The 24,660-nt window shown below is 41.1% G+C and overlaps 1 pseudogene; it reads right to left on the bottom strand.

The window, feature by feature from the left end:
- Nucleotides 1-594: 594 nt before the first annotated feature.
- On the bottom strand, nt 595-24,660 carry LOC132808827 (Ig heavy chain C region, membrane-bound form-like; annotated as a pseudogene).

Here is a 24,660-nt window from a genome sequence, read left to right as displayed (position 1 = left end):
TCCTAATTTGTATCATTACGTGACCGAGGCCGTGACCCTTGGTGCATAAGAGGAAATGTTCTCTAATCATTCTGCCTCTGGAGTGTTCCATCAGGCATATCGTGTGAAAGATGTATTTACATTAGGGGCGGCATGGCAAGCGTAAATTTAACTAAATGATGGATGAAACACAACCAAACAGAACAAGTGAAGTATTGGATGGGAAGGAGTAGGTTGTGGAAAAGTATGATACTGACTGCCTTGAAGAAAGAATGATGCAAACTCAAGGTTACTGCATATTCATTCGAGATTTATTAACCATTTCAGAAAGCATTTTTATCCAAAAAATTGATGTTAATGCTAACAGAAGTGAATATAAATGGCTGGTTGCCACATTGAGACGAGAACACAGCGCTGTGAGGTGGGAATTTTCTGTACATCAGTAACAGTCACAAGAAAGGGAATACAAAGGCTCATCAGAAAGGGTAGGCAACCATTTGAGTAAGGAACAAATAAAAACAAAACAAATGGGCTTCAAACAACAGGGAAGCTACAAATTCTTCCAACCACAACCATCTCAAAGATATCAAAGTAAAAACAAAAATCCATCAATAATTGTCTCAGTTACACACTGATAAACTGAAGTGATCTCACTGTTAGAGTCAGCAACAGGACAGATTGTAGATTGGGAATTCAGAGACCTTGATAAGCAGATCAGGAAAATCAAAGGGGTCCACAATTCATTCACTTAACCTGGAAAAGAAAGATAAAGCAATGACGCAGATATTTATGATCAGGGACTTTCAGATTTAATGTTTATTCAATGGCACACTTAGAGATTTCACAAAACATATTGGGCTGCTTGGCGTGAGAAAGATGTGATTATTCTCACCTTCACCAGAGTGACGGCAGCGCTGTAGAAAATACTCAGGAAGAACAAGGTGATGAACGTGGAAGCAGTTGTCCAGATGTTGCTGTTATCATCCTCATAGTCTTCAATCCAAGTGCGATTTATTGAATCTATGAATATAAAGCCGAGAGAACGCATTTAGATCGTTTATTGATCCAGATCGATCTATGTGCATCCAAGTCATGTAATTAGAGACCATTACATCTTCATAAAGCAGTCAGGTATTTCTCAAGTGTGACTCTTATCTGTATCCATCAGTGCATTATTGACTCTCAGCAAGAAATTACAAATACGAACTGCACATGTTCTTTCTTCATTGTCCATGTCAGAACGTTTTAAATTATTTTTCTTTTAATCTATTATTTCAGGATGCTATTATTTGAGGAATACTTATTAGAATGATTATTTTAATTATATCATTATATTTTAAATATAGGCTGTGACAGCACTTTAGTTGAAAATTGTGGCCATCACTGAATAAAAGTTCAAATGTGATTCTCACCTTTATGTATTGGTGACCAATTGCTTGGCAAATCGTGAATATAAGTGACATCACAGTCAGGACATTGCTTCACATTTTTGTTTGTAGGATCTGTATATTTAGGAATAAGTTTTTGTACATGTGTCCCTTAATTTATTTGACCTACTGCTTGGTGTGTTTGGTTTCCCTTTAATGTTTGTGTATGTGGTTATGAGAGTCTCTTCCTTCACTCTTGCCCATGTTGGTGTCTGTGCATGAATAAACATATTCCTGTTCCTTTACTGCTGGTGTGCTCATGTGGTTGTGCACCGAAATTTTGGTCTGTTCACATTGTGTAAGCATCATCATGCTAATATGCCATTTTGTTGCTGCCTATGCTTATCTTGTAATGTCTTTGTGAGTGTTCACTTTTCATTAGTGCTATCTAAAATGTGTGCTTATGTGTCTGTTTCAGGTCCTTAATGTTTATGCTTAATAAATGTTAGCATGCAATGTTATGTTTTGATGGATGTTTATATTTATATGATGATGTTTGCTTGTGTGGCAATCTTTCCCAAACCATCTCCTGAGAAGCTTGTTTGTGTTACTGTGTGTGGATGCTTGCTGATGCTTGTGCCCATTCTCCTTATTTAATAAACGCCCCTCTATTTGTTGATCTATGCACTTGTGTGTCTGCATGTGAGACTCTGAATTTGTGTGTACGTGTGACATTGTATACATGCTGATCAATGTGGTTTAAAAATAACTAATTAAGCTGCCTCTGTCATTGTATGTTTGTGATTCTGAAAATGGGGAAATAATGATATTAATATTTATCTCTGTGCACTTACGTGCCTGTATGAGTTGACATGTGGGAGGACATTTTTCGGAATTTGTATCTGTGTGTTCATGCGTGTATGTCTGTACGCATTGTGCTGTATGAACGTATATGTATTCATGCCCATTTGTGTGTTACCGTGTGTCTATATTTCTCATGGTTATGTGTGAGTACCCCTGTTCATTTGTGCAAATAATTTTCTTTCGGTGTATGTGAGTTTTTGTATGAGCTTAGGTGAGTGTTCAAGTACCACTTGCATGTGTGGCTCTGTGCGAGTATGCGTGTGTGACATCTTATCTATATGCACATTTGAGTGTGCACATAAATATGTGTCTTTAGGTGAGAGCCCATATATGTGTCATTACGTGTGTATTTGCGATCATCTCTCTGTATCTGTTCTTATACCAGACTGCAATTTTTATTATTCTAATTTATTGTTCTAATTTTAATGGATTGCCCATAATTAGATTTGACCTTGGTGTTGTAGGAAACATTTCCCATCATCGTGGAGAGATAAGCGTTTTATGAGCAACTCTTCTGTTGCAGTGATAGAATTTCTGTCTCTGAGAGAAAAGGCGTGAGTTCAAATCCCCACTGCCCCAGAGATAACATTTCTGAATATGTTTATTAGAAAATGTCTACTTGTGTTCTGTATGTGAAACAAAATGATATCAGGTATTCGAATAACAGTAGAGGAAAGTATTGCGAGGATGATTCAGGAGAAGAGTGAAAGTAGCAGGGTGGTTGTTATGGGGGACTTTAACATCCCAGGGATTGACTGGGAAAGCTATAGCTTGAGTTCGTTAGATGGGTCGGTGTTTGTCCAATGTGTGCAGGAGGGTTTCCTGACACAATATGTGGACAGGCCAACAAGAGGTGAGGCCATACTGGATTTGGTTCTAGGTAATGAACCAGGCCAGGTGTTAGACTTAGACGTAGGTGAACACTTCGGGGACAGTGACCACAACTCAGTGACTTTTACGTTAGTGATGGAGAGGGATAAGTGTGCACTGCAGGGCAAGAGTTATAGCTGGGGGCAGGGAAATTATGATGCGGTGAGGCATGACTTAGGATGCGTGGATTGGAAAAATAGGCTTCAAGAGAAGAACACAAATGATATGTGGAGATTGTTCAAGGAACAGCTATTGGGTGTCCTTGATAAGTATGTACCAGTCAGGCAGGGAGTAAAGGTTCTTGTGAGGGAGCCGTGGTTTAATAAGGAATTGGAATCCCTTGTGAAAGGGAAGAGGCGGCCTATGTAAAGATGAGGCGTGAGGTTCAGTTGGGGCGATTGAGAGTTATAAGGTAGCCAGGAAGGATCTAAAGAGAGAGCTAAGAGCAGCGAGAAGGGGACATGAAAAGTCCTTAGTTGGTAGGATTAGGGAAAACCCAAAGGCTTTCGATAGGTATGTCATGAATAAAAGGATGACTAGGGTAGGTATCGGTCCAGTCAAGGATAGTAGTGGGAAGTTGTGCGTGGAGGCGGAGGAGATTGGAGAGACACTAAATCAATACTTTTCGTCAGTATTCACTCAGGAACAGGACACTATTGCTGATGTGAATAGTGAGTCACAAGTGATTAGAATGGATGGCCTTGAGGTATGTAGGGAAGAAGTCTGGGGAATACTGGAAAGGATGAAAATAGATAAGTCCCCTGGGCCTGATGGCATTTATCCTAGGATCCTCTGGGAAGCTAGGGAGGAGATAGCAGAGCCATTGGCCTTGATTTTTATGTCACCATTGTCTACGGGAATAGTGCCAGAAGACTGGAGGATAGCGAATGTGGTCCCCTTGTTCAAGAAGGGGAGTAGGGATAGCCCGAGTAACTATAGGCCAGTGAGTCTCACTTCTGTTGTGGGCAAAGTCTTAGAGAGAATTGTAAGGGATAGGATTTATGAACATCTGGATAGCAATAATGTGATCAAGGATAGTCAGCATGGTTTCGTGAAGGGAAGGTCATGCCTCACAAATCTTATTGAGTTCTTTGAGAAGGTGACTAAGGAGGTGGACGAGGGTAAAGCGGTAGATGTGGTGTATATGGATTTTAGCAAGGCATTCAATAAAGTATCCCATGGTAGGCTAAAGCAAAAACTACAGAGGTATGGCATTGAGGGTGCATTAGAGGTTTGGATTAGGAATTGGCTGGCTGGAAGGAGACAGAGGGTAGTAGTTGATGGAATAGGTTCATTTTGGAGTGCAGTTACTAGCGGTGTTCCACAAGGATCTGTTTTGGGACCATTGATATTTGTCATCTTTATAAATGATCTCGAGGAGGGGCTTGAAAGCTGGGTGAGCAAGTTTGCGGATGACACGAAATTCGGTGGAGTTGTGGACAGCGAAGAAGGATGTGGCAGGTTACAGCGGGATATAGATAAGTTGCAGAGCTGGGCAGAAAGGTGGCAAATGGAGTTCAATGTAGCTAAGTGTGAAGTAATTCACTTTGGTAGGAGTAACAAGAAGATGGATTACTGGGCTAATGGTAGGCGACTTGGTAGTGTGGATGAGCAGAGGGATCTTGGTGTCCATGTACACAGATCTCTGAAAGTTGCCACCCAGGTAAATAGAGTTGTGAAGAAGGCATATGGTGTACTGGACTTTATTGGAAGAGGAATTGAGTTCCAGAGTCCTGAGGTCATGTTGCAGTTGTATAAGACTCTGGTGCGGCCTCATCTGGAGTATTGTGTGCAGTTTTGGTCGCCATACTATAGGAAGGATGTGGAGGCATTGGAACGAGTGCAGAGGAGGTTTACCAGGATGTTGCCTGGCATGGTAGGAAGATCATGAGGAAAGGCTGAGGCACTCGGGGCTGTTCTTATTGGAGAAAAGAAGGTTTAGGGGAGATTTATAGAGGTGTACAAGATGATTAGGGGTTTAGATAGGGTAGACACTGAGAACCTTTTTCTGTTAATGGAGTCAGCTGTTACTAGGGGACAGTTTTAAATTAAGGGGTGGTAGGTATAGGACAGATGTGAGGGGTAGATTCTTTACTCAGCGGGTTGTGAGTTCATGGAATGCCCTGCCAGTAGCAGTGGAGAACTGTCCCTCTTTATGGTCATTTAAGAGGGCATTGGATAAGCATATGGAGGTTATTGGGCTAGTGTAGGTTAGGTAGACTTTGGTCGGCGCAACATCGAGGGCCGAAGGGCCTGTACTGCGCTGTATTTTTCTATGTTCTATGTTCTAATTGATCCCATGTGCTCCAGAAAACTGAGACAAAACTATGGAATTCAAACCGGGACAATGCAAACACCAGTTTTGGATTATGGGAATCGATGTTAATCATTTGTTAACAGAGCCAAGCGTGTCCAACATGTTTCAAAGGTATTATTTTGCATGGAAATGTTCAATCTTTGGACAGTAAGCAAGAAGCTGACTGTTCCTGTTAGTAACGGGGTTACATTACAGAGGACATCGACCATGAAAACTCTGCACAGGGAGCAAGAGGACAGACCATTCATCGTTCCCCTCCCCTCTGCTCCACGACAACTTATCTGTCGATTCTCTTTGGTGTGAAAGTGAAGATACATTCTGTCAACTCATGCGCTGGCGCAAGATCCCTGGCAGTTCCCCAGAAACAAAGGTTACATTCAAACTGTTCTGCACTCTTTACGATTGGTATGTTCCAATCAAATTTAATTTTAAAGTGTCTTAAATTTACATTTCCAATTGGTGCAATGTGGCAGTTGAAAACTGACATGAATTTTGTTAGAATGTCCAATCAGGGGAATCAAGAACACCAAGTTCAAACCTCGTGCTCTACCCTTGACATAAAATGGACAGTGTCAGATTTTGTCACAGAGGGATTTAGGATGGATAAGGTACTTGGTGGAATCCTGCAATGAGTGAGCTTTACTCTGTCTCTGACCCAGGGTGTATCTGAGCAGAGAACATTAACTGCACAAGACCCTTGTCCTAGACCTGTTAATAACCCACTTTAACTACACCGATGTAATGTAAGTCAGAGTGAGAAACAACTCATTCAGTATTTACCTCACAACTGGAGGGAAAAGAAACTTTATTACTTCTGTTGAATTATTAAATGCAACTTTGAGATTTTTATTGACATGAATTAACAGTGTCCATCAGTGCAAGTGAAATGTTTACGAAACTCGGTTTACCGCTGGATTTATCGACTGTTCTGTTGATGATCTTCAATGGAATCGCTTCATGTCCCACCACACAGGAGTAAGAAGCACCGCTGGCCCACTCCTCCGCTGTAATGGATAACAGGCTGTAGATGAAGAAGGAAGTGTTGTCACTCTCCGCCATCACCTCGGTGTTCTTGTAGTTACTGGGATTCACCGGCTTGTCATTGTTTGTCCACTTGACGAAGATCTCTCGGGGGGAGAAACCTCTCACTAAACAGGTGAGGGAGAGAAACCTCTGAGCGGAGATTTCTTCTGTTGGTGGCAGGAGGACCGACACTGATGGCTCCAGCGGATTAATCACTGCAGAATATTTGAGACAAATATAAATCAACCAAAAGCATCCTGAACCAATATCACAATTTCACTCAATATTAAAATACGTCATTTTAAATTTGGGATTTATTCACTTTCCTTTTCTAAAGGAGCAGTATGGTACACATTCTGTTCAGTAAAAAAAGTAAAGTGAAAGTTGCCTCCATGTTTCCAGCCCACAACAAGGGCATTCTGTCCAACTGTCATTGCTGATGGTGACATCACAACCCAGGTTACTTCCCACCTTATCTGACTTAATCAGAATACAATATCCTTTGGTCCATCTTTTTCTTAATCAGCTACTTAGCTATCCTGCCTTCAGATGCATCATTAATGCTCCCAACGGTTTTTGTTCATTACCAGTGAAAGCCTGCCATTGATGTAACTGGATCTGGATTCCACATGGGATGCTTTGTGTTTTAATCTCACCGCTCACCTTTCTCCTTGTGGATGGAGTCTCTCAGCGGAGTCGGTAGATTCTGATGGTACACCACACATTCAAAAGTAACGCCACTCAGCCAGGCTTCAGTAGAAATGTCTAATTTGCTGATCACGCTGTCGGGATTCTGTCCAGGCTGGTCAGCAATCTCTGATTTCAGAGGCTTCTTTTCTTGTTTCCAGGTCACGTTGACTCCAGAAGGAAGATTGGACACAACGCAGGTTAACGTCACTGTCGCCTCCAGTAAGACTTGTTCTACTGGCGGTGGGAGGATTTTAACGGTGTTAGGGTGGCACTCGGTATCTTCTATGAAACAAAAATCAAAGTCAATGAAAAATGCCCCTTTATGATACAAACACCCAATCTTCAGATTACTTCTTCACAGGGTGAAGACACCACCTTCAAAATGGCAACTCCAACCATTGCTGAAACGATGCTTACTATTGTTGATGTATTTTGATTTGTGAAAGCATTTGTGATTACCTATGACATACCCTGTGTCATTATTCCTAAAGAACACTGGCTTTGTAACAAGTGACACCTGTGAAAAAAGTAAAATCATCGAAGATACCATTATGTAACCCATGGAATTACCTTTCTTTCAGAGTTTGTCTCTCACTTAAGACCATCTATTGATACTTGTGACAAGAGTAATCTGAATATAATGAGTTCAATTCCATGTTCATAACCCTTAGGTGTAAGTGCTGCTGGTCACGCTGACTGCTAAATCACATCCCAAATTTCGGACAAATTATAATAAATAATAATTATTCTCTTTGCAGAGTTCTAAAGTGTTACAGGAGCGGTGAATAGCCATGGAAATTCTGTTCATTATATTTAACGTGATCAAAAATACTTTGCGTTATTGGTGTGATGTCATTCTCTAATTTATGTCATTGTTCCTCGTGGGCTGCGTTTGGAGTAGATCTGAAAACAAGGCACTGAGTACAGCATTGGATATCGAGAAGGACACCCATCTCCTTAAGTCTTTCCCTCCATTCAGTTCGTTCATGACTGGTCTGTACTTTCACTTTATTTACCAAGCTGCATTTTAAAAATTTCTTCATAGAGCAGGGGAGAAAAAAAACAAACAAAAACGTCTTAAATTAATCTACAAACGTGATGGAAATGTACACTAATATTACAGACATCCACTACCCACTGTGTAAACATCACCACCCTAAACCAGGCTAAATCAGCCTGTCTCGAGTTCCTCGTTCATTCATCCCTTTTGTAGCATTCTTACCAGAATTTATTCTCCTGCCTCATCCACTACTTACAGAGAGCATCTTAAAGAAGCTCAGTGAGACCACGTTTATCCCAGTTCATCAAATGTGATACCCACTTGGTCTGTGGTCTGATCCCATAAATGTAGTTAAAGAGCTCAGTACCAGATAAAAATCGATGTCGTACAATGTCCAAGGCCAACAGGTCATTCCTGATCAGGGAATGAAGCATTGAACGCATTCTGATTTACTTTCAAGTAAGGGTCACTGCATATTTTAACCACGTCATTTTGAGACCACATCATCATAAGATAGAGGATCAGAATAAGGCTGTTCGGCCAATCCAGAGTTTAGGTCAGAATGATGCTGGAAAAGCACAGCAGGTCAGGCAGCATCCGACGAGCAGGAAAACCGACGTTTCGGGCTAAAGCCATTCTACTGTCTTCTCCCCACACGAAACAAGAGCCGAACTATCTCTGGCTTGAATATACACAATGGCCTGGTCTCCACAGCCCTCTGCAGCAACAAGTTCCACAGATTCATCACCCTCTGGCTGAAGAAATTCCTCCCCATCTCAGTTCTAAACGGTGCCCCTTTGACCCTGAGACTGTGCCCTTAGGTCCTAGTCTCGCCTACCAGTCAAAACGTCTATTCCACGTTCACTCGACCTCAGTCTCTCAGTATTTTTTATGTTTCAATTAGATATCTCTCCAATATTCCCCTCCACCCCCAAACTTATCCTTGAAGCCACTACCAGGCAAGGATTCAGCACTCTGAATGCCTCTCCCAGCAAGGTCAGGCAACAAACTATTTAACAAAGCTCACTGTCTATATATCTATCTTCAACAGAGAGGAAACATGCTTTTCTGACTTGCCAAAATGTTGAATTATGAGCAATGCTAATGTAACACTCAAACCGAAATGAGATACGTGACATGTGGGGAAACGAGAAGCTGTACCTTGCTGTTTACTACGCCTGATAAATTAGTGTGTTTGATTCACATCAGAGTTCAGAGTGATTTGTAGCTCTCTCAGTATGTGTCTCTTACCCTGGAGTGCGGTGATGTTTTTACTTTGAATGTTGTCTTCATGAGTGACCTGGCAGGTATAGACTGCGCTGTTGTACCATTCACCATAAGGGACCATCAGCCGACTCGTCACCGAGAAGTTCCCGTTCGCCTCACACACGGGAGACATGAAGAAGCCAGAATCCAAGAGTCGGCCATTTTTCAACCAACTCACGGAGATTGACTTCGGATGGAAATTGATGATTGAACAGACAATGGTTGCAAACTTGCTGCTTGCGATTTCTTCACTGGAGCTCACAGTTAGGAGAAGAGTTGGTGGGAGAGGACCTCTACCTTTAGGAAACACATCGCATAAATTATCTGATGAATTTCATAACAAATACAATCAGTTCTCATATATCAAGGTTTCTTGTGGTTAATGGATACAAGAATCATAATTGTGCAGAGTGCTGGAGAAGCTGGGATCCACACAGAAAGATCATCAGGACAATGTGAAAGGCTAAAATTATAGGACACAGCAAGGGAGTCAAGGAGGCATAGAAACTGTAGACCGGTAACATCAGAAGGGAGATAGCAATGTTGGATGGTATTCGTTTTAATGACAGAGTCTGATGAACAAGGCAGATGAATTACCGCCATAAATGAGGAAATGATGCGGTTGCTATCACGGAGACATATTGAGAGATGGGCAGGAGTGGCTATTCAATATTCCAGGATTTAGTGCCTTCAGGCGAGACAGGGAAAGATGGAAAAGGATAGCGGCGGGGGTTTGCGGCACAGAATGTTGCTTCTGTCACAATTCTGACAAGAGTATTTTAGGCTGTAAATAGAAATGAAATAATGGATACCTCCTCGAACAAAGGCAAATGGACAGTACCTCAAAACCAAAATCCAGCAAACATCACTACTGGGAGAACACGATAGACCGTACTATAGGTCCAAAAGACCAAGTGCAAATACATGGGCAAATTTCAGAGAAATGTAAATTAAATAGGGGATTGAGAAAAGAGGTTTTTAACTTCCTCAGAATAGGCTTGGATATTCATTGTGTCAAAAGTTGAGAGGGAGCACAATTCTGAAAATGCCCCCAGGAGAATATTTTAACAAAGTATGTGTTAATACAGAGAATTTTAATCCAGACCTTGCAAGAAAGGGGTGAACCTGGACTTAACTTTTGGAAATGAAGTCGACCCAGTGGGTAAAACATCAATGGTGGTGCACTTTGCAGACAGTGATCGTAAATCAGTTGGATTTCAGATTGTACTGCAACGGAATAGAAATTGTCCCAAAGTTCTGAAAAGGGGAAGGACAATTTTAGTAAGATCAGGTAATGACTTAACCAGAGTGGATTGGAAGCTGACACTTATTGGTAAATCTGAGTCAGAGCAGTGTGACACATTTAAGAAAGAGATAGGAAAATCACAGGGAGGACATTTCCCAGGAACCCACTGAATGGGACCAAGAATGTAGCGGGCTCTGGACACCAAAGGGCATGGAGGGTGAGATAAAGAGAAACAAGGGAGGCTTCCGGTCTATACTGAAATCTCAAAACAATAGAAATTAGTCTGGAGTACAGAACGTGCAAGGGGGAGTTTGAAAGACAAAGGAATTAGAAGAGCAAAGGGGACCATGAGAAAATAATAGCAGTCAAAATAAAGGAAAATATTTTTAAAAGTTACAGGCTCATTCATAATAAAAGAATGATTCGGGAAACAGTAATGCCCATTAAGTGTTATTATTGGAGTGGAGCCGAAGGATTAGGTTGTGGTCAAAACGAATGTGTTGTGTCAGTGTTCACTAGTAAGACGGACAATGTGGGGACAGAAATCATGGAGGGGTGTTGTGATGTACTTTCAGAAATTAGGACACATGATGTGATCTTCTGTGTTGTCTTGATGAATGAAAAGTGGTTATATTTCCAGGGCAGATGAAAAGTATACCAAGCGGTTGAGCGATGCAAAGGATGAAATAGTTGGGTCGCTGACAATAATTTAGAATTACTGCCTGGCCACAGCAGTTGTGCCAAGTGAGTGTAGATCAGCCAACGTTGCACTGTTACGCAGGACAAAGTAAGGGGTAAATAATGAAAACACAGATCTGTCAAGCTAGTCACAGTGGTAGGGAAACTATTGAAAAGTGAAATTAGTCTTCATTTGGAAGATAAATCAACAATTTTCAGCACGGTTTTATTGAGAGAAAGTCATGTGTAACAATTTGATAGTAGTTTTCAGAGAGATAACTCGATGTACAGATGATAGCAATAATCAGAGCCAATGGGATCCGAGTTAATTTGACAGATTGGATCTCGAACTGCCTGAGTGATGGGAGCAGGGGATAATAGTCATCGGGTATCTGCGTGACTGGAAATCTATGTCTCCTGGTGTTCTGTAGGGATTGGTGTTGATTTCCATGTTATTTCTCTGACATACCAATGATTGAGACTCAAATTTAGGAGGATTAACCAGTGAATTCACAGATGAAATGAAAACTGTCATGTTGGTAAGTCATGAGCATTATGGCTTTAGATTGCAGGAGGATATAAAAGAGTTGGTTGTATGTGAAGAGAAGTTGCAAATGGAAATTATTCTGGATAAATGTAAGGTGATGGAATTCGGCAGAAGAATCTGTGAGGTATGACATTTTGAATGGTGGAACCCTGGAAAGGCCTGAGGATCTTTGGTGCATGTACCCACCGATCCCCTATAGTACTGTGTCGTCTGGATAAAGAGACTAAGAAGGTGGGAGGATATTTGCTTTTATTAGCCTAGACATTGACAATGAAGAATAGGGAGATGATACTGGAACTTAATAGAACACTGGTTAGGCCATATTGAAGCGTTGTGTGCATGTTATCGAAGGAATGTGATTACATTACACTGAAGGCAGTATTGATGAGATTTGCCAGGATCTTGCCTGGGTTGGAGGGTTTTAGTTATGAAACTAGATGAGATAGACAGGGGTTTTCCTTGGAGCAGAGGAGAGTTAGGGAGAAGATTATCATGATGTCTAGAATTATTTTAGGCATAGACTGGGTAAACTGGATCAAACCTTTCCCCTTGATGGAGAGATCAATGCCTCAGGGGCACAGGGTGAAGGTAAGGCCAGGAGGTTCCAAGTGGATCTCAGGGGAAAACAAAATCAAACAGAGGGTGGTGTTAGCCTGGAGCTCAGCACCTATAAGTCATGTAGAAACTGAGCCCCTCATAATAAGTATGAAGTATTGAGATGCATCCTTGCAAGGGCAAGTCACACAAGGCAATGGATCATGTGCTGGCACATGGGACTGGAATAGTTAGGTGGCTGTTATTGACAGGCGTAAACTGGATGGATCAAAGGGCCTTTTTTCCTGTGCTGTATAAGGTGATTCTGTGAAAATGGTTATAAATAATGCCTTATTCATATTAATCCCAGATGCTCTGTTTATCTCAGTTCCCACAATACGTACCACATGGCATTTCTTTGCTCTTGTGTGAGTGTGACCCGCTGTGTTCAACCTCACAGTAGATTTTGCTGGGGCAATCTACCGCTGACCCGGGCAGGGTTAACTGGCTGCTCAGGGTGTAGGTTCCCTTCTTGTTTCTCACTGATGGGTAAGTCTTCAATCCATCCGTGATTAGCTCCCCACCTTTCTTCCAGGTTACCTTGGTGACGTCAGGGGAATAGTCCATCACCAAACAACCAAAGATTGTCGAATCGGTGTTGTGCCCCTCACAGGAGGAGACCAGGCCATAAAGCGTGGGGGGAGATGGTGTCTCTACAATAGAATGACCAATTGAGCATGTTAGTTTCTGTTAATTTGACCTTATCAGTTACTCAAATGTATCCTCAGCTGTAACCGTTTGCCAGTATGCTCCCGCTGAAGTCTACAGCATAACTGGAGTTTATTTTTGTTTCCTACCAGTTGCTGATCATGATCATTGGTTCCCTCTTTAGGAACATGCCCTCGACCTTGAACATTGCCATATCATTTAGGAAGAAGAACATCCTGATCCCACCCCAGGAACTGTTTGAAGATCTCACCAACTGACACTTTCATTGGATTGCTGTGAAGAGCAGAGAAGTTTCACAAAATACAAACCAAGGAAATGCAGATTCATTGAAATTCTACAGTGTAGACAAACAGGCCATTTGGCCCAACAAGTCCACACCCACCCTCTGAAAAGAAACACATCCAGACCCATTCCCCAACCCTATTATGCTACAGTTAACCCTGACTAATGCACCTAACCTCCCAATCACTGAACACAACATTTGCAATTTCCCCAGCTTGTACATCTTTGGACTGTGGAAGAAAATGCAGACAGATATGGGGAGGAAGTGCCAACTCCACAGACAGTCACCCGAGGCTGGAATGGAACCCGAGTCCCTAGCACTGTGAGGCAGCAGCGCTAACCACGGAACCAGCATGCCGCCCCACTAGGTACCCTGCTGCTGGAAATACCCAACAGCTGGCAGTACCCCCGGAGAGAAATCAGAGTGAATCATAGAACATAGAACAGTACAGGGCAGTACAGGCCCTTTGGCCCTCGATGTTGCGCTGCTCTGACATACTAATATGAAGCCCATCCCACCTACACTATTCCATGTACATCCATATGCCTGTCCAATGACAACTTAAATGTATTTAAACTTGGCAAATCTACGCCCGTTGCAGGCAAAGCATTCCATACACTTACTACTCAATGAGTAAAGAAACTACCTCTGCCATCTGTCTTATACCTATCTCCCCTCACTTTAAAGTTGTGTCCCCTCGTGTTTGCCGTCCCCATACTTGGAAATCAGGTCCAGTGAGCCTTCCTCACTTATCACTGCAAGGCAGAATGTTCTCTCTGGGAGGAAGGTCACAGCAGCAGCAGCAGCAGCAGCAGCAGCAGCAGCACAGGCAGGAGCTGAGCACTGGGACGGGGAGGATGGCTGTCACGGCTGAACTCAGGCCAATTGGCTGGAAGTTGAAACATCTCATTTACAATGATCTGAATTCTGGCGGCCTCTGAAAAATGGAGGACCATTAAGGTTCAGAGACTTTGGACTGTTACAGCTGAGTATTTACGTAAATATGATTTGAGAAATGAACAAGTAATCTTTAACTTTAATAACTATCAAACTGATACGCAGTTCACCACCAAACCTCATCTCTCAGACTAACCACTGCACTTACTCTGCCTAGACCTAAATTTCCACTCACATTGACAAACCCTACCCTGCTATACACCCATTCATGCCCGGAACACACAACCCCTATCACACAAAACACATCCAAGGCAATCCATATTGGTAGTGTAGCTGAGCAGAGAGATCTCGGTGCCCATGTACATAGATCCCTAAAAGTTGCCAGCCAGTTTGATAGAGTTGTTAAGAAGGCATACTTTGTGCTGGCTTTCATCGATAGAGGGACTGAGTTTCAGAACCATGAGGTTAGGTTGCAGCTGGACAAAACTCTGGTGTGGCTACACTTGGAGTATTGTGTACTGTTCTGGTCACCACATTATAGAGAGAATGTGGAAGCTTTGGAAGAGTTCAGAGGAGGTTTACCAGGATGTTGTTTGGTATGGCGGGAAGGTTTAATGAGGAAAGGATGAGGGTCTTGAGGCTGTTTTTGTTTGAGAGAAGAAGGTTGAGAGGTGACTTAATTGAGACATAAAAGATAAACAGAGGGTGGACAGTGAAAGTTTTTTTCCTTGAATAGTGATGGCTAGCAGGAGAGGACATAGATGACAGATGTCAGAGGTTGTTTCTTTACTCAGAGAGTAGTAGGGCCATGGAACGCACTGCCTGCAACAATAGTACACTCGCCAACTTTAAGGGCATTTAAAAGGTCATTGGATAAACATATGGATGAAAATGGAATAGTGTAGGATAGATAGGCTTCAGATTGGTTCCACAGGTCAGCGCAACATCGAGGGCTGAAGGACCTGTACTGCACTGTAATGTTCTATATTCTATATTCCAGATGGACATATGATCTCAATCCCTTTCAGTCATTTACACTCCTGCCATCCTGCACCTGGCCCATAGCGAATCTGGCCCTGACTGGACCTGGCACCATCATTTTCACAACCTCTGACAAAAGCCCACTACCCAAGACATGACCTCAGCCCTTGATCACTGACCTCTCATCTTACCCAAGACAACCTGTGCACATTGCATCCTAGCTCCGCTGGCATCTGTGCTTTACAACCTACCATTTTGCCAGACTCCGAGCTTTGCATTTTGACAACACGTCCACCTGTCACTTCATTCCAGTGACCTTCCACCCCCGAAACATCCTGGCACTCTGCCCACCTCTACACTAACCAGCCTGGCATCCTGCCCACCTCTCCATAAACCAGCCTGGCAAAGACAGACCTCCTGCATTTCAGCTCAAACTACCCCTCACCTACCAAGCACAATTCAACCAAATTATCCTGTGACCATTACCATTTACCTTGATGCCACCTTTTGCCAGACAGAGTGCACGCAAGCTTACCCAGCAGCCAGCCTACCAGCCTACCAGCCCAAACTCTCCCACATGTCCAATCTAGCCCCTCACTTGCTCACCACCTTCCAACTTTAAGCCTCCTCCACCATAAAGTCAGTGAGACATAAAGTCGTACAGCACAGAAACAGTTCCTTTGGTCCAGCCCAGCCATGCTGACCAGAGTTCCCAAATTAAACTCATTCCACTTGCCTGCCTTTGGCCCATATCCATCCAGACCGATCCAGTTCCTGTAGCTGTTCAAATGTCTTCTCAATGTGGGACCGATCTCTGCACTTCCCGCTTCCTCTGGCAGTTCATTCCAATGTTTTGGACAGTTACAACATGAAGCCCTAACTCCTGCACTCAGTGCTCTGACCAATGAAGGTACATGTGCCAAACACCTTCAACACACTAGGTACTTGAGACAACGCTTTCAAGAATCGATGAGTCTTGAATCTATGAATTTCTGTGGTGGAGAATTCCAAAAGAATTCACCATTGTTTTGTTGAACAGGAAACAATCAGGTTCAATGTTATCGAGTGTTGGGAAAACTGGTGAGCAGCAAGATTAATCATGATCCCATGAATGGAATAGCCTTCTAGAGAGGCCGAGATGCCTTCTTCAGCTTCCATTTTGCATGCTGACATGTCCCTTCGGCAGCATGTTCCAAAATTGTGATCCTTGAGGATAAGGGCACACATGCATGTAAAGCTTGCCTCCAAATCAGACTTCAACTTGACTCTCAACTATTTCCCTGCCCGTTTCCTCTTCCTCAATCACAGCCATGGGACTCACTTCCTAACAGCGCTGTGAATGTGCTAATACCACACAAACTTCAGCAATTCAAATAAACTGATGACAACTGGTTTCTCAAGGCGATATAAAAAGTCTGACACTTCCACACCTGTCTAGAGATTCAAACAACCACTGGAAGAATTGAAAATGATTTGATGCACTTGTGTGTCTACACAAGATGACATGGTTTCCTTTTTTAAAAATCACACAACACTAGGTTGTAGTCCAACAGGTTTAATTGGAAACAAACTAGCTTTCGGAGCGTTGCTGATAAAGGAGCGTCGCTCCGAAAGTTGGTGTGCTTCCAATTAAACCTGTTGGACTATAACCTGGTGTTGTGTGATTTTTAACTGTGTACACCCCAGTCCAAAACCGACATCTCCAAATCATGGTTTCCTTTTGTGTGATTTGACTGTGTTTTCACTGAATGAACAGAGCTATTTCTTAATCATATAATAGGAATGAAGCTTCCCTCATTTTTAGCAACTGCTGAAAATGTGTTGCTGGAAAAGTGCAGCAGGTCAGGCAGCATCCAAGGAGCAGGCAGTATCCAAGGAGCCCTTCCTGAAGAAGGACTCATGCCCGAAACGTCGATTCTCCTGCTCCTTGGATGCTGCCAGACTTGCTGCACTTTTCCAGCAACACATTTTCAGCTCTGATCTCCAGCATCTGCAGTCCTCACTTCCTCCTCATTTTTATCAAGGCAATCACACATTATATTTCTTTATTCCAGGGAAGTATAGTGTTAAATTAATGAAATATGATGATTGGGATGTTTCAATTGGAAATTGTCAGAGATTTAAAGTTTACTTTCATGAGCAATTAATTCCAGCCTCATTGTGTCACTGTACTCACAGGAATGTCTTTCAGAAATAGTGTCTCCCTTTGTTATGGGCAGTCGAATCAGTAAATCTGGGATAGTTTTTGCTTGTTAAAGAGTTTTAGCCAAAGGGAGACCTGGGGATTGAGCTCACAGATGCACCATGATCTAAGTAAGTGGTGGAACAGCTCGAGGGGCTGAGTGCCCTCCTCTTGTTCCTACCTTTCTATCATTGTGTCATTCATTAAGCTAGCACTGGCCGTGAATACTTGTTATTAAAATTGTTCAACAAATTAATTGTTTGACACGTGCTTTAAAAAAAAACTTCTGTTGATTATTTGGAACGGGATCATTGACATTCTCTATTTGAGTGATCAAAATAACTTCCACCCAATTACAGCAGCCACTGCACTCTGCAGTGTGTTGTTACTTCATAGTAGTTTCTTGTGAAACTACAGCTCGAGATCAGGGCACTCAAATTCAATAATATCTCTGAACATTCGCAATTTGTTCAAATGCATCTTTTCTCTGAAGAACGTGTTTAATCGAACAGAACTTTTTTCAATGAAACAACAAACTTTAAATGCTAGAAAACCAAAATAAAGACAGAAACTTCTGAAGAAACTCAGCAGGTCTAGCAGCTCCTGTGGAGAGAAGGCAAGGTTAACCTTTCGCATCCAGAGACCCCTCTTCACCAAATTGTTTTCATGTTTTTGGCACAAGAGCTCACATCTGTTGAGATAAACAGTGATTACGTTGGCTTGAGTCCTGTTGGAAAAAGAATTCTTAGCAGAGGTACTGGATGGTCTGAGATAGCAATGGAAGACCAACAGAAAAGCTATCACCATCTGCTGCAAGTGTTGGATCAGCAGAACCCTCACCGTACTGAACTATCAAATTCAGCTACAGCACTGGTTTAATATAAAGTAAAACAGCCTCAGCATAATCTCATCAAATATACTTTGAAAATGATTCATTCGGGATTAGTTATAAATGATATTGTTAGAACAGCAAGTCAAAAGCTGGGATTTCTTTGAGCACTTACTCCATTAACCCCATCTAGCGATGCCCAAAAGCTTGTGAACAAATATTGATCTGGAAAAAGCTGCTAACCACCAAAATTCTGTTTAATATCTAAGAGACACAAGTCAGGACAGAGATTGAATAGATTTCACTGGCCTCTGTGAGTGGAATTCCAACAAACACCCAAACATCTCAATCTGCTTTCTTGCATTGAAGTAACCTGATAAGAGATGGTGTTACATACCTCTCTAACAGGTGGTAAGTGAACACAGACCACCTGGCACAGAATCAGGGACCCTCCTATAACTTCACAACAGACCTGAACACAATGAGCTCGACACTATCACGGAGAACATAGCCCACCTGTTTTGACAGTACATAAACCATGTTAGTTATTAACACCTTCCAACAACTAGGGATTGTTCCAGAATGTTTGTACAATGAAAGTAACGTTTCAACATTTATCCAAGAATACTTTGACAGCAGCTCCAAATTGTTCAAACTCTATGGGAACTACAGAGGAATAAAACTAGGAATTGCATTGCCATCAATTCACTGTCACTGGATTCCAACCTCGAACTCCCTTCCTCTTTCCGCTGTGAATGTTGCTGCACTAGACGGTCTACTTAGTTTGAGAAAGTTTAAAATGTTTTGAAGTGTAATATTACTGTTGCCAGTGACATTAAAAGCTGATAATAGGTTTTCAAATAATAAGGTGCAAAAAAATTCTGATTCTGCATTGTGCCACGAAACATGTCCTGCATAACTGAGGCACAAAGAAAATATGCAGCATATTTCCCTCTGCCTCGCTCAATCAAATATCTCTTGTTGCCAACAACCAATTTCAGAACTCTTGCTATCTGCCTTTTGTTCCTGAAACGTTCGTTCTGATTGGAACAACTTAGTCAGGGCTCTCAATTCTGAGGCACCTATTGTATTTCTGGCAGATAAAAGTGGTTTTGAAGCGCGAGATGGAATTGAACTGTCTGAGATTCAGGTATCCCAACTGGACAATTTACAAATGGTCAGGACCGTTGGCAAGTTAGTCAGAGATAGCACTGAAACAAACTGTACAACAGACTTAATCCTAGAGGATACATTGCTCAACTCCTCACGTCAAATATATTCACTGTAATTGAATATTCATCAGAAGAATTAACCAGTGGATTAATATGAACGAGAATGTGTTCATAATGAACATAAATAACCACTGAATTAATAAACTTAATAAGTCATTGCATAAATTATTGAGGTGGGAAATATCACCAATTAAAGCACAGATCTGGAGGAAATGGGTTATTCTCTAAATTATTTTTACATATTCTTAAAATGTTCCTTGAACTGTGGAGATTTTGCATGCACTGTATAAACAATACTGCATTCCAGTGTGGAAAGCATTTCTGTTGAAGGAATTAGGGCAAGGTTATTTTCTTGTTAACTGCTTTTAATGAACTAAAATGTTTAAAAAGGTATGAATTGAAAACATGCTTCTGTCTGGAGTTGCCCACTTTAATGGATGTCTAAGTAAATGTGGCACTGCTGCCTCACAGATCCAGGTACCCAGGCTCGGTTCCAGCCTCAGGTGACTGCCTATGTGGAGTTTACACAATCTCCCCTGTGTCTGTGTGGATTTCCTCCCACAATCCAAAGATGTGCATGTCAGGTGAACTGGTCATGCTATATTGTCTATAGTGTTCGGTGCATTAGTCAGGGGTAAATATAGGGTAGGGGAATGGGTCTGGGTGGGTTACTCTTCAGAGGGTCAGTGTGGACTTGTTGGGCCAAATGGCCCGATACATACTGCAGGAAATCTAATCTGAAAGATTGTCACACTTAACTAACGTGAGCAGATTCCTTCTGATCGCTACATTGCAATAAATAGGTCAAGTATATTAATTAAAATAAATATTACTCTATTTTCAGTGTCTGAATAAACAATGTGCTCTGTTATCCTCTAGTTCATGTCTTCTGCAAATTTGTGAACTCTGCATCCGTCTGAACACATCGATGTAAAATGAATTCTCTGCGTTTGCAGCAAGTACTCCCATGGTTTTAAGAGGAGAGTTCCTACAGTAAGGAAACAGGCCATTTGGCCCAACAATTCCACACTGACCCTCTGTTCAGTAAGTAGCCCACCCAGACCCATTCCCCCTAATTTATATTTGCCCCTGACTAATGCACCCTGACATACACATCCCTGAACACTATGGCTGTGCTCAATTGCACAATCACCTGACCTGCACTTCTTTTAGACTGTGGTAGGAAACCAGAGCGCCCGAAGGAAACCCACGCAGACACAGGGAGAATGTACAAACTCCACACAGGCAGTCACCCGAGGGTGGAATCAAATTTGGGACCCTGGTGCTGTGAGGCAGCAATGCCAATCACTGAGCCACCATGCTGCCCTGCGAGTTCATGAGTGGATTACTTTAATTAATTCGAAATTTGGCCTTGGTCACATAACTCACTCTCGCAGTTGTTTCCGGAAGAATGACTCCTCAGTTGATATTTTGTTGTAAAATGTAATTATTTATTTAAAATGCACAGATTGGGAACACCTAAAGTACTGTGCAGGTTAAATAATTCAGTTAATGTTTTATTTTTATCCTGCAAATCCAGTTTAATCAGGGACATAACAATTAATTAACTCAAGTTATGTGTGAAACTGATCAAAGCAGTGAAACTGATCTGTTCTTCATAGAATTGAGCAGAATTTCCAAATGGTCTTTGCCAATGATCTTTTCCAGCCAGAAAAATATGTATGTAGTGTACAGCGGAATTGAAAGGTGTTTCTTGATCAATTATAGCACAGTCATGGCATTTTTGCTCAAGAGCAAGAACTATTAGAACATTAGACTTTTGAAATTCTATTTATATTTCTCTATGACTTGCAAACTGTTTAAAGACAGACCTTGTGATTGAACTAGATAGTTGAGTTTTGAATTTGGATTGTAAAGCATGGATTCGATTAATCCTTAATTATTTATTTTAAGTAAAAATGGTGCCTGAAGGTATCTGTTTTCCCTTCATTTCTAAAACTTTGCAATTTGCTTTCACTTAATAAACGAAATAATTTCACTTTATGAAATTTTAACTCGCATGCTGATTGCATTGAATGAGGAAAGAGCAGTTCACTGTCACCAACCGTGTTAACATTGCAAAAACAATGTAGAAACCAGAAACAGTTTCCCAAATATAACACATTTAATGTTACCCAAGCACAGTCCCTCCTCAACAGATCAACGATCACCAGATCACAACACGGTGTGTTTGCAGCAGAACTAGCTCTGCAAACATTTTCAACAGAACCAAGAACATGACGTAACCTCACAAAAAAAACAAATTGAAGTCTATCAAAGCTGCTTAAAATCAACCAAACTAATGATTAAATTGAATAGAAATAACAAGTCATAACAGCAACCTTGTTTGTAGGGGACTTAACACTTAAAGCTGTAACGTTTCTGGCAATAGTTCAATTTATTTCCAACCTGCACACTCTTCCTGATCATGACTATCTTGTGCAGTGCACAGTAGAGTGGGGTTGAAGGCATATATTGATTAATCACTTCATGGTCAAAACAAAATTACTGAATGGACAAATATTACCACATTATAATTTTAAGTTAGTTTCAATTACGTAATCTGATCAATTCTGCAGTTTCAGATTTTAGTCCCAAATTTTATTTTGAATGAGGCTATTCAAAACAAAATTCAGTTCGTTTACAATTAGAACGGAGTTTTTTTTAAAAGTCAACGCATTAAAAACTCGTTTTTTTTTCATTTCTCACACTTCTGGGTTTCTGCCTTGAGTTGTTTTTCAGACCGTTACAAATAGATGTAATGTTTTCAATCAAGCAGAGAAAAATGTGTCATATAAGTTTAACAAATGCAGAAATGATTCATGAAAACCAAAAGAACTTCACAAATATTGGTAATGAAAAGTAATCCAGAGAGTCAATCTCCTCACCAGAAAGAAAACACCAATTCAGAAAGCATGAAAACGCAGATCAATTTCACAAACTGAATAAGAATCCAATCAACTCAATTCAACAGAATCCAGGAAAATAAAATCAGAATCCAATCAACACAAAACAACAGATTTGAATGAAACATAATCAGAATCCAACCAATTCAATTCAACAGAATCAAATAAAACCATTTCAAAAACCAATCAACAAAATTCAACAAAACTAAGTAAAAACAAAGTCAGAATCCAATCAACACAGTTCAACCCAATCAACTAAAACAAAGCCAAAATCCAATCAACTCAATTCAACAGAATCAAGTAAAACAAACTCAGAATCTAATCAACAGAATGCAATATAGCACCGCAAGAAGCTTTTATGACAGTTTCTAACCTGCTTGTCATCAACAAAATTAACAAAATAAATGAGAAAATATAATCATGGTAAGAACATATATTCAGGAAATGAATCATGATATTTTAGCATATTTTAGTCATGTTTGGTAATATCTTGAACATCTTTGAATTCTTAGCATTTGTTGTTGATAATAAAACTCACAGTCAGGGTGTCACTGGCATTAAACATTATTTATAGCTGACTGATTAAGAGACATTAGGTGTTTCAAGTAACCCAGCCACACAGAATGCCCATCTGATCAAACAATAGAGATACACCGAGCAACTGACTCCATCATCACCATTTTAACTATTTGCTGAGCATTAACTGAAGTCTATAATCAGTCTGAACAAAAATCAATCCGAACCAAACCAAACTCAGCACAGAATCTGAGCTTCATTTAATTCAGAAATTAGTCACATGGATAGAAAGTTTTTAAAAAGTCACTAGGAAAGTTCAAAGTTCTTACCTGAAGTCACAGTCACCATGCTCCCTTGGCCCCAGTAATCAAGATACTCACAGTGTTACGTTCTCTGGACTGAGTCACATAATAACTAGCTCTGCATAAAACAAATCAAAAATCTACCATCATTTTAAATTTTCAGAACCACAGGCAAAATAAAGTCCCGATAAATCTTCATCACATAATTGCGCTAGTGAATTCTGATCATTCTTGATAAATTTTAATACTGTTTTATACTTCACAGAGTAACACATGAGCTGATTCTCAAAATCCCCAACTGGTATATCAATAATTACCCAACCCTTTTCCAAATTAAATAGTGATACTGGCATAAAACCCACAGAACTAATACTGCACTGCAAGTTAAGACGGTTTGTAGAAATAATCACTGACTAGTTTCAAACAATGGAGGCTGAATAGGTTTTTGTATTGATCATAATTGCAGTGCCATTCCAGCTCTCTCACTGTGAGACACGTTGTGTCAAATACTATGACAGACTGTAAACTGTAAAATGCAAATAATTTCTTCACTTCCCAGAAAGCAGTGATTCAGACTCCTCTAAAAATGATTTGGTGCATTATTTCAGCTTTTACTATTCATTGTATTTTGAAAGCTTGGAATACTTTTCCAGGTTTGGTCTGCATTTAACTTGACAATCAACACGAAGAAAGTAGAAAAAAATTATACATTTGTACAAACTAGCCCGACTGGATTGTGTTTAAATTGCATCTCACATTATTTCTCGCTCCTGCCACGGTAGAAATCACCAATTTGAGATAAATCCTTGTCAGTGGTTATTGTATGAGGATGTCGCTGTGCACAACACTGTGACCCGTCTCTTGCACAGTAATAGATGGCGGTGTCTTCGATCTTCAGGTTCCCCATGTCCAATGCGAAAATGTTGTTTGAAGTGTCTTTGGACGCAGTTAATTGACCCTTAATCGCTGGTGCATAGTAACTGCTGGATGAACTATAGTAGCTAACCAGCCACTCCAGACCCTGGCCGGGAACCTGGCGGACCCAGTACATCCAGTAGCTGCTGAGATCGAACCCGCTGGTTTTACAGGTCAGTTCCAGGCTGCCGTCGGGACGGCCAGTCTCTGCCTCTGGCTGGGTCAAAACAATCTCCGAGTGGACACCTTTAAAAAAGACAAGAAATAAACCATGAGCATTAATGCAGATGAAATGATGCCTGAGTCTTTTACATTCCTGAGGTAGACTAACATTGAGACAGTAACAAAGACAGACTTGAACAAAAAACACTCACATGATAAGAAAGTCAGTAATAAACTGAGAAAAATTGTCGACACAATCATTCTGATAACTTCTGGGAAGCGGTTCTGTCAAGATCTTTCTAAACAAAGCCGATCCCGGAGTGTTGAATTACGGTCCAGTGCCTA

This window comes from Hemiscyllium ocellatum (genome assembly GCF_020745735.1).
Source record: "Hemiscyllium ocellatum isolate sHemOce1 chromosome 40 unlocalized genomic scaffold, sHemOce1.pat.X.cur. SUPER_40_unloc_3, whole genome shotgun sequence".
Classification (NCBI taxonomy): domain Eukaryota; kingdom Metazoa; phylum Chordata; class Chondrichthyes; order Orectolobiformes; family Hemiscylliidae; genus Hemiscyllium; species Hemiscyllium ocellatum.
This window is presented reverse-complemented; position numbering and strand designations above follow the sequence as displayed.